The sequence below is a fragment of the Alexandromys fortis genome, unplaced genomic scaffold, assembly GCF_014885135.2.
Source record: "Alexandromys fortis isolate MF-2015 unplaced genomic scaffold, M_Fortis_MF-2015_v1.1 scaffold_180, whole genome shotgun sequence".
Classification (NCBI taxonomy): Eukaryota; Metazoa; Chordata; class Mammalia; order Rodentia; family Cricetidae; genus Alexandromys; species Alexandromys fortis.
The window spans coordinates 2,024,368-2,036,426 of record NW_026068143.1 but is presented as its reverse complement, the minus strand read 5'-3'; positions in this window follow the sequence as shown (position 1 = coordinate 2,036,426).

Sequence of the window (12,059 nt, the reverse complement as noted above, 5' to 3'; positions counted from 1 at the left end):
CCCCTTCCAATCTCTCTTCTCTTCCCACCTTTGTGCTCCTTATTTTCTAAGAACATTTTGTCTATTTTCTCTTCCCAGAGGGATCCATGTATGTATCTCTTAGGGCTTGCCTTGCTACCTAATTTATCTGGTATCATGAACTATAGGCTGGTTATTCTTCACTTTATGTCTAATATCCACTAATGAATGAGTACATACCATGCTTATCTTTCTGAGTCTGGGTTATTCAATCAGGATGTTATTTTTCTAGTTACATCCATTTGCCTGCAAACTTTAAGGTCCTTGTTTTTTTTTTTTTTTTTTGCTGCTGAGTAGTACACCATTGCATAAATACCACATTTTCTTTATCCATTCTTCAGTTGAGGGGCATCTAGGTTGCTTCCAAGTTCTGACTATTACAAATAATGCTACTAGGAACATAGTTGAGCAAATGTCCTTATGGTATGGTTAAGCATACTTTGGGTATATGTCCATGAATGGTATTGTTGGATCTTGAGGTAGGTTGATTCCCAATTTTCTGAGAAACCACCATACTAATTTCCAAAGTGACTGTACAAGTTTGCACTCCCACGAGCGGTGGAAGAATGTTTCCCTTACTCTGCATCCTCTCCAACACAGGCTTTCATCAGTGCTTTTATTTTTAGCCTTTCTGACAGGTATAAGATAGTATCTCAGAGTGTTTGTTTTGATTTACATTTACCTGATGGCTAAGGATGCCAAGAAGTGTCTTTCAGCCATTTGTGATTCTTCTGTTAAGAATTCTCTGTTTATATTTTAACCCCATTTTTAATGGATTATTTGGTATTTTGATGTCTAGTTTCTTGAGTTATTTATGTATATTTGGAGATAAGTCCTCTGTCTGATGTGGGACTTGTGAAAATCTTTTCCTATTCAGTAGAATGTCATTTCATCTTATTAACCATGTCCTTTACAGAAGCTTCTCAGTTTCAGGAGGCCCCATTTATTTACTTTTGCTTTCAGTGTCTGTGCTACTGGTGTTATATTTAGGAAGTGACTTATTGTGCCCTTGAGTTCAAGGCTATTTTCTACTTTCTTTTCTAACAGTTCAGTATAACTGTATTTATATTGAGGTCTTTGATCCATTTTGACTTGATATTTGTGCATGGATATATATATACACACACACACACACACACACACACACACACACACATATTTGGATTCTTCTACATGTTGACACTCAGTTATATCAGCACCATTTGTTTAAAATGCTTTTTTCCATTGGATAATTTTAGCTTTTTTGACAAAAGTCAGGTTTTCATAGGTTTGGGGATTAATACCCAGGTCTTCGATTTTTTTTCCATATGAAGTTGATTATTGTTCTTTCAACATCTGTGAAGAATTTTGCTGAGATTTTAATGGGGACTGTTTTGAATCTGTGGATTGCTTTTGGTAGGATTGTCATTTTTATTATGTTGATCCTATCTATTCAAGAGTGTGGGGAATCTTTTCATTTTCTGGTCTTATTTTCAATTTCTTTCTTCAAAGACTTAAAGTTCTTGTACAGGGCTTTCATTAGTTTGGTGTAGTTACTCCAAGATATTTTATGTTATTTGTGGATATTATATTGGCAATGCTTCTCTTATTTCTTTCTCGCCACTTTATCACTTGTATATAGTCAGGCTACTGATTTTTTAGTGGGTTTTTTAGCCTTCCACTTTACTGGTGGTGTTTATCAGCTGTAGGAGTTCCCTCAAAGATTTTTTATGGTCACTTATTATGCTATCATATCATCTGCAAGTAGCAAAATTTTGACTTTTTCCTTTCCAATTTGTTTCTACTTGATCTCCTTTTGTTGTCTTATTGCTTTAGCTAGAACTTCAAGTACTATACTGAAAAGATATGAAGAGAGTAGACAGGCTTGTCTTGTTTGTGATTTTTAGTGGAATTAACTTGAGTTTCTGTCCATTTGATTTCATATTGGCCGTTGGCTTGTTGTATATTGCTTTTATTATGTTTAGATAAGTTCCTTCTATTCCTGATCTCTCTAAGACCTCTGTTATGAAAGGGTGATGGATTTTCTTGATTATTTTTTCATCAACTAATGAGAAGATCATTTTTTTTTCTTTCAGCTTATTTACATTGAAAGATTGCCATATGTTGAACCATCACTGCATCTCTGGAATGAAACCAACTTGATCATTGTTGGTATTTTTTTAATGTATTCTTGGATTCAGTTTGCCAGTTTTTATTGAGTATTTTTCATCATTGTTAATGAGGAAGATCCAACTATAATTCTTTTTCTCAGTTGAGTCTCTCTGTGGTTTGGGTATCAGGGTAGCGGTAGCCTCATAGAAAGTGTTTGGCAATGTTCCTTCTGTTTTTATTGTGTGGAATGATTTGAGAATATAGGTATTAGCTTTTCTTTAAAGTTCTGGTAGAATTCTGCACTGAAACCATTGGATCCTGGGATGTATTAGTTTGGCAGACTTTTGATGATGCTTATATTTCCGTGTTGGCTTTGGGTCTATTTGAATTGTTTATCTGGTCTTGATTTAATTTTGATATGTGGTACCTATCCGGAAAATTGTCCATTTCCTTTAGGTTTTCCAATTTTGTGGAGTACAGGTTTTTAAACTACGGCCTAATGATTCTCTGGAATTCCTCAATGTCTGTTGTTATATTCACTTTTTCATTTCTGGTTTTGTTAATTTAGATGTTCCCTCTCTGTCTTTTGATTAGTTTCAAGAAGAGTTGTTCCATCTTGTTGATTTTCTCAAAGAATCAGCTCTTTGTTTCATTCATCTTTGTATTGTTTTCTTTTTTCTATATTATTGAGTTCAGCCCTCAATTTGATTGTTTTCGGTCATCTACTTCTCTTGGGTGAGTCTTCCTTTTGTTCTAGGTCTTTCAGGAATGTTGTTAAGTCGCTAGTGTGAGATTTCGCCACTTTCTTTTATGGCTCCCTTGCTCTCATCTCTTTCCTTCCTCCATCTCAACTATCTTGTTCTCTTAAATTCTCCTTCCCCTTCCCTTCTCCCCTTGTCTTCTCCTTCCACCCTCCCTACTCCCCTCAACCCCACCCTCCCAATATTATCAGGCAATCTTGTCTATTTTCCGTTTCCAGGTATATCTATGCACTTTTTTTTTTTTTTTTAGGATATACCTTGTTACTTAGCTTCTCTACAATCATGAACTATAGGCTCAATATCCTTTGCTTTACAGCTAGTATCCACTTATGAATGAGTACATACCATGTTCCTATTTCTGGGTCTGGGTTACCTCACTGAGGATGTTTGTTTTCTTGTTCCACCTATTTGCAAGCAAATTTCAAGGTGTCATTCCTTTTTACCCCTGTGTAGTACTCTAATGTGTAAATGTGCCACATTTTCTTTATCCATTATTTGGGGCATCTAGGTTGTTTCCAGGTTCTGGCTATTACAAATAAATCTGTTATGAATATAGTTGAACAAATGTTCTTGTAGTATGATTGAGCATCTTTTGGGGATATGCGAAAGAGTGGTATTGCTAGATCCTGAGGTAGGTTGATTCCAAATTTTCTGAGAAACTGCCATACTGATTTCCAAAGTGGCTTACAAGTTTGCACTCTCACCAGCATTAGAGAAATATTCCCCTTAGTCCATATCCTCTTCAACATCAGCTATTATTGGTGTTTTTTTATCTTAGCCATTCTGAATGGTGTAAAATGTTATCTCAGATTTGATTTGACTTGCATTTCCCTGATGGTCATGGATGTTGAACATTTTCATAAGTGTCTTTTGGCCATTTGAGATTCTTCTGTTGAGAATACTCTGTTTACTTCTGTACCCCATTTTTTAGTTGGGTCATTTGGAATTTAAATGTCTAATTTCTTGAGTTCTTTATATATTTTTGATAACATTTTTTTTTTGATGTGGGGTTGGTTGGTGAACATCTTTTCCCCTTCAGTGGGCTTACTTTTTGTCTTATTGTCTCTGTCGTTTGCTTTACAGAAACTTTTCAGTTTCGGGAGGTTTCATTTATTTATTGTTGTTCTGAGTGTCTGTGCTACTGGTGTTATATTAATGGAGTGGTCTCCTGTGCCCATGAATTGAAGGCTACTTCCTACTTTGTATTAGGCTCAGTGTGGTCAGATTTATATTGAATTTATATTCCATTTGGGCTTGAGCTTTGTGGATGAGGATAGATAATGGATCTCTTTTCATTCTTCAACATGTTGACACCAGCTATGCCAGCACCATTTATTGAAGAAGCATTATTTTTTCCATTGTATATTTTTAGCTTCTTTGTCAAAAATATGTCATCCCTAGGTGTGTGGATTAATATCTGGGTCTTCAGTTCAATTCCACTAATCAACCTCTCTGTTTTTATGCCAATACTAAGTTGTTTTCATTATTGTGCCTTTCTATTAGAGTTTGATATCAGGGATGTGATGCCTCCAGAAGTTCCTTTCTTGTATGGAATGGTTTTGGCTATTCTGTTTTTTTTTTTTTTTTTTTTTTTTNAAACACAAAATCTTAAAATAACAAATTCTGTGTAATCTGAATAGAAATAGTAACATTCTATTTTCATTTACTAATGATTTCTTTGCATTTTTCAATTTAGACTCAAATTGATTAAACAGCTGTAACTCTTCATTGCAGGCTAATTTCTGCTGCTTTTTGTGCAATTCCCGTTTCCTGGAGGCAGGGGTGAAAAGACACAAAAGCAGCAACACAGACTCTGAGAGATTCCAATACGGAAGCTCGTTATTGCAAAAAGATCAGGGTTTTTTATGGGATTAGGGAAATTAAGCTGCTGCAAGAACATTTTTGGTTGGTCCTTTTAAGGCTGGTGGTCATTGCTGGTGTGTTGTGATTGGCTAGGAATCCATGCATTTAGTTACTGTACTTTAGGTTTGCTCACAGGTTATTTTGGCCAATTTTGCTTATTCATTGTGAGTTTGCATGTGTTTGTGCTTGCACTATTGCTTTGTCTCATCTCACCATTTTAATTTTATTCTTATTGGACGACCTAGTGGGAGTTATGAATGTTTATAACCCCACCTTGGAGACCCTGGTATTTGGGGCTGTACCTGTCTTAGGCTGGCCTGCTGGACAGGCTCCTACCCATATTTAACTACTAGTACTTGAAGGGTTCGGTCTCTAGAAGTTTCCAAGAAGTTAGAAGTGGAGTATTTTAGGAGAACTAGGGATTTAAATGGCCTCCTCTATTTGTGTTAGCCAAGCATGGACCACCTCCCTCAGAGGTTTTGATACAGTGTGTTCCATGGCTGTCAACACCTGGATTGTTGCCTTGTTCACTTGCCATTGTCAGGATCTTAGCTTTAGGAGACACTTAAGCAGAAATATTAGAGCCATCACCATCCCTCCCATAAGGCACCATGCAATATGTTTAAGAGGGGTCTAGAAGGGATTTTATGTGATCCCATACTAAGCCAAAGAATGTAGTAGATAGGTCCAATGGATGGACCTGTGTTAAGTTCCATAGGTTCCGATTAAATGTTTATAGCTGAACAAGGGAAAACCAAGTAAAAGCTTGTGAAAATTTAGAGGGGACAAATGAAATTGCTGATGGAAGAGTCTAGCTTGTTCCAGCAAAGGCAAGGGCTATGTCATAGGTTATAGTCATAATTAGGCAGCTTATTCTACAGTTACCTATGGATAGCATTCCTGCCAGTCCTGTATGTGATCTCATATGGTATATGTGCCAGGAGTGTCTTCTGGACTGTAGTAAGTCTTGAATAGTTTGCATGGTTTTGGAGATGGAATCCTTTTGGGACTTTAATTTGCAAAATATAGTATTTTACATGCTTGTGTGGCATAGCAGATATCTGAAATAATATTTATGGGTTCTGTTTTTTTTTTTTTTTTTTTTTTTTTTTTTTTTTTTTTTTTTTTGGTTTGTTTTCCCATATGAAGTTGATTATTGTTCTTTTGAGGTCTATGAAAAATTGTGTTGGTTTTTTATGGGTATTTCATTGACTCTATAGATTGCTTTTGGTAGGATTGCCGTTTTTATTATGTTAACCCTACCTAACCAAGAGCTTGGGAGATCTTTCCATTTTCTGGTCTCTTTTTCCTTTTTTTTTTTTTTTTCTTCAAAGACTTAAAGTTCTTGTCAAATAGGTCTTTCACTTCTTTGGTTAATGTTACCCATAGATACTTTATGTTATTTGTGGTTATTGTGAAGAGTGATGTTTTCTGATTTCTTTCTCAGCTTCTTTATCATTTTTATACAGGTAAGCTACTTTTTTTTAGTTGATCATGTATCCTGCCACATTACTGAAGGCATTTATTAGCTGTAGAAGTTCCCTAGTAGAGTTTTTGGGGTCACTTATGTATATTATCATATCATCTGCAAATAATGAAAGTTTGACTTCTTTCCAATTTGAATTATCTTGATCTCCTTTTGTTGTCTTATTGATTTAACTATAACTTCAAGAACTATGTCGAATAGATACGAAGAAAGTGACAGACTTGTCCTGATTTTAGTGTAATCACTTTGAGTTTCTCTCTATTCAATTTGATATTGACTGTCTTGTTTATTATATATTGCTTTTATCATGTTTAGATATATTCCTTGTATCCCTGATCTCTCCAAGACCTTTATCATAAAGAGGTGTTGGGTTTTGTTGAATGTTTTTTTCCAGCATCTAATGAGATGATCATATTTGTTTCTATCAGTTTATTTATATTGTGGATGACATTGATAGATTTTGGTATGTTAAACCATTCCTACATCTCTAGGACAAAATTGACTTGATCATGGTGGATGATTTTTTGATGTGTTCTTTGATTCGGTTTGCCAGTATTTTATTGAGTATTTTTGTATTTATGTTTATGAGTGAGATTGGTCTGTAATTTTCTTTCTTGCTTGAGTGTTTGAGTGGTTTTGGTATCGGTAACTGTAGCCTCATAAAAAGAGTTTGTCAATTTTTCTTCTGTTTCCATTATGTGGAACACTTTGTGGAGTATAAATATTAGCTTTTCTTTGAAGTTCTGGTAGAATTCTGCACTGAAACCTTCTGGCCCTGGGTTTTTTTTTTTGGGGGGGGGGCAGGAGTTGGATGAGAGCTTCTATTCCCTTGAAGGCTATAGGTCTATTTAATTTCTCCACCCTGTCTTTATATAATTTTGGTTTGTGGTACCTATCCAGAAAATTGTGCATTTCTTTTACATTTTCAAACTTTGTGGTATACAGGTTTATGTAGTATGACCTAATGATCCTCTGGATTTCCTTGGTGTCTGTTGTTATGTTATGTTACCAGTTTCAGTCCTCAATTTATTTCCTCCTCCTGGGTGAGTCTGCTTCTTTTTGTTATTAGCTTTCAGGTGTGCTGTTAAGTCCCTAGTGTGAGCATTCTCCACTTTTCTTTATATAGGCGCTTTGTGGTATGAACTTGCCTCTTAGATCTGCATATATAGTGCCCTATAGGTTTGGGTATATTGTGCCTTCATTTTCAGTGAATTCTTGGAAGTCTTTAATTTCTTTCTTATTTCTTCCTTGATCCAGAGGTAGTTCAATTGTGTGCTGTTTAATTTCCATGTGTTTGTGGGCTTTCTGAAATTAGTCTTGCTGTTGAATTCTAATTTTAAACCATGGTTATCCAATAAGATATATGGGTTATTCAATTTTTTTTATGTTGATGTTTGCTTTGTTACTTAGTATGTGGTCAATTTTAGAGAAGGTTCCATGAGGTGCTGAGAAAAAGGTATATTTTGTGTTTGTATGAAATGTTCTATAGGTGTCTGTTAATTCCATTTGAGTCTTGATATCTCTTATTTCTCTTATTTCTCTATTAGTTTTCTTTCTGGTTGACCTATCTATAGTAGAGTGGGGTATGGAAGTCTCCTACTTTTGTAGGAGGCCACTTGTTTATTCCTGGCTGCCCAGACTCGAAATAACCACACAGAAACTGTATTAATTAAATTGTTGCTTGGCCTGTTAGCTCTAGTTTCTTATTGGCTAGCTCTTACATTTTAATTTAACCCATTTATATTAATCTGTATATTGCCACATTTTTGTGGCTTATTGGCAATATTCTTTTTGTCATCTGTCTCTGGGGGAGCTACATGGCTTCCCCTGACTCTACCTTTTCCTCCCCTGCATTCAGTTTAGTTTTCTCCACCTACCTCTGTTCTGCCATGCTATAGGCCCAAAGCAGTTTCTTTATTAATCAATGGTAATCACAGCATACAGGGGAATACCACACTATACTACTATTAAAGTGGGGGGTTTGATATGCCATTTAAACTTCAGCAATTTTTCTTTTACATATGTGGATGCTTTTGTATTTGGGACATTGATGTTCAGGACTGAGACTTCAACTTGATGTATTGTTCCTGTTATAAATATAATGTATCCTTCTCCATCTCTTTTGATTGAAGATTTTTAGCATGAAGTTTATTTTTGTTAGATATTAGGATAGCTACACCTGCTTGTTTCTTAGGTCCGTTTGATTGGAAAACCATTTACTCTGAGATAATGTCTGTCTTTGAGGTTGAAGTGTGTTTCTCGTACATAACAAAAGGCTGGATCCTGTTTTCAAATTCATTCTCTTTGCCTGTGTCTTTCTATAGGTGAATTGAGATTATTGGTATTAAGAGATATTAATGACCACTGATTGCTAATTCCTGTTAGTTTTGGTGGTAGTGTGTATGTTTTCCTTCTTTGGGTTTTGTTTGTGTGAGGTTATCTGTTGCCCATGTTTTTGTGAGTGCAGTTAGCCTTCTTTGGTTGGGGTATTCCTTCTAGTACTTTACGTAGGACTGGATTTGTGGACAGGTATTGTTTAAATCTGATTTTGTCATGCAATATCTTGTTTTCTTCATCAACGGTGGTTGGAAGCATTGCTGGGTATAGTAGTCTGGGCTCTCATTTGTGGTCTCTTTGTGTCTACAGTATATCTGCTCAGGACCTTCTGGCATTCATGGTTTCCACTGAGAATTCAGATATAATTCTGGTATGTCTACCTTTATATGTTACTTGACCATTTTGCTTTGCAGCTCCTAATATTCTTTTTTATTCTTTATGTTTTGCATTATGATTATCATATTGTGTGGAGACTTTTTTGATCCAGTCTACTTGGTGTTCTGTAAGATTCTTGTACTTTCGTAGGTATATCCTTCTTTATGTTGGGAAAGTTTTCTTCTATCATTTTGTTGAATATATTTTCTGTGCCTTTGAGCTGGAGTTCTTATCCTTCTTCTATCACTATTATTTTTAGGTTTGGCCTTTTATGGTGTCCCAGATTTCCTGCGTGTTTTGAGTTAAGATTTTTTAGGATATAGTTTTCTTTGACTAATGAATCTATTTCCTCTATAGTATCTTCAATCTCTGAGATTCTCTCTTTTATCTCTTGTATTCTGTTGGTTCTGGTTACCCAAGTAGTTCCCAATAATTTACCCAGATTCCCCATATCCAAAATTTCCTAGGTTTGTGTTTTTATTGCCTCTATTTCAGAAATCAAGTCTTGAACTGTTTGCTTCACCTGTTTGATTGTTTTTTTTTTTTTTTTTGGCTTTCTTGTGTTTCTTTGAGAGATTTATTAATTTCTTTTATTTTTGTCTTTTCTTCCATTTCTTTAGGGGAGTTTTCATTTCCTCTTTAAAGGTCTCCATCATGTTCATAAAGTTGTTTAAAATCGTTTTCTTCTGCTTCTTCTGGGTTTGTATGATCAAATCTTCTTGTTGTATGACCATTGGTTTCTTGTGTTACCATGTTGCTTTTTAGATTGTTGGATGAATTCTTGCATTGGCATCTACCCATCTCTTCCTTCAATTAATGCAGACAGTGTCTTTGCATCTTGTTCCAATCTTTGCAGTGGCTGTCTGTGTCTTGGGAACTGTTCTTGGTCTGCTCTGTACTGTCACTCTCTGTGTCTCAGGAGTTTTGGAGCAGCATACCTCTTAGTCTTCTCTGTGTAGCAGCAGACTGTGTTTCAGAGATCCACTGAGGTTGGAGGGGATAGGCAAGTTTGGGGACAGGGTGGGATTTGTAGCTTGCAGGATCCAATGGATATGATGGGGGTATTGGAGCAGCCTGACAGCAAGAAACTCTCCTGCTGGGTAGCTAAAAAAGCTGAGGAAGGTGGAGGAGGTGCCTGGGGTTTTGACCCAGTATGGAGGGCATAGAGAGTTGAGTATCACACCCACACCGGTAACTGATTACTCACCACTTGGTCCTCTCTGTGTAGTAGCAGGCTGTGTTTCAGAGTTCTGCTGAGGTTGCGGTGGGGGGGAGTGAGATAGGTGAATATGAGGCTGGGGTGTAGCTTGCAGGGTCTGATGGTTGGGATGGAGGTAAAGAAGCAGTCTACCTGCAGGAAACTCTCTTGCTAGCTGTTTAGAGATACTGAGGCAAGTCAGGGAAGGCGACAGTATATTTTCCATGCCTTTGAGCTAGGGTTCTTTCTATCCCTACTTTTCTTAGACTTTGTCTTTTCATGGTGTCCCAGGATTTCATGGATGTTTTGTGTTAAGAATTTGTTGGATTTAACATTTTATTTGACAGATGAATCTGTTTCCTCTATCGTATCTTCAAGGCCTGAGATTCTCTCTTCCTTCTCTTGTATTCTATTGGTTATGCTTCCATTTGTAGCTCCTGTTCAGATTTTCCATTTCCAGAATTTTCTCAATTTATGTTTTCTTTATTGCCTCTATTTCAGTTTTCAAGTTTTTAATTGTTTGAACTGTTTGCTTTATCTTTTGATTGTTTTTTTCTTGGTTTTCTTGGCTTTAAGAGATTTGTTGATTTCTTCAAATTTTTGTTTGTTCTTTCCTCCATTTATTTAATGGATTTTTTTCACTTCCTCTTTAAGAGTTTCTATCATCTTCTTAAAATTTTATTTGAGGTTGTTTTTTTCCACTTCATCTGGGTCAGAATGTTTAGTTCTTCTTGTCATATGACCATTGAATTCTGCTGTTGCCACGTTGCTTTTTAGGTTGTTCAGTGTATTCCTGCACTGGCACCTACCCATTCCCTTCTCTAATTTGAGCAGGCAGTGTCTTTGCCTCTTGGTCCAAACCTTGGAGTTGCTGTCTGTGTCTCAGAGAGCTGCTGAGGTCTTCAGGCAAGGGTAAGTTTGAAGGTGAAGTGGAACTTGTAGTTTACAGAGACTGATGTATGGGGAGTTATTGAAGCATCTGCCTGAAGGTGGCTTGCCTATTGGTCTGCTAGTGAAGCTGAGGCAGGCGGGGGAGGGTCCTGGGTTTTGCCTTGTTGCATAGGGCCTAGATTATCTAGCTATGGAGATATCTATAGCTATCTAGCTATGGAGCTGGTAATTCACCTCTTGATCTGCTATTTGCAGTTGCAGTCTGTGCCTCAGAGAGCCACTGAGGTCACAGGTGATGGGTGGTTTTGGAGATGGAGAGGGACTTGTAGGTTACAGGGTCCAATCAATGGGGGCTGTTGGAGTAGCCTGCCTGCAAGTGGCTTGACTGCTAGATGGCTAGTGAAGCTGAGGTAGTTGGGGGAGGGGGCACACAGTTTTGCCCTGTGGCCTAGGGCCTAGAGACTGGAGTGTCCGACTATAGAGGTGGTCACTCACCTCTTGTTCTTCTCTGTGTAGTTGCAGTCTGTCACTAATAAACTTTTAAATTTTTGTTTTTATGTTTCATTGCTCTCTAAAGAAAACAAGATTAGAGAGTCATTCTTATATGTTGTATGAGAATTTGTCCAGTTCTATACTTAAGACTGGTTAACCAGGCTAAATCAATTGTACTAGGATTATATGTTCCATCTTCAAGTATGATATTTTTGACAGTTTTATATCTAAATAATATGTTTGAAATTATTGTAATTTCTATCAGTGGAGTATTAATATTTCTATTATTCTACTACTCTATCATTTGGTTGCATGGTGTTGTTTCTCTCATTTTTCTCTCAGTATTTCACTATAATTAGGAATTCTAGTTCCTTTCATTTTGATAAACATTACATGTGAAAACCACCAGAAGCTATTGTCCTATTTTAGTGAAGATTTTAATTACCATTATAATTTATTTAATAGTTATTGATTCATTCACACTTTCTATTTTTCATCAGTCAATTTTGGTAATTTGTTTTGTCTAGGTAATTATTCATTTAATTGA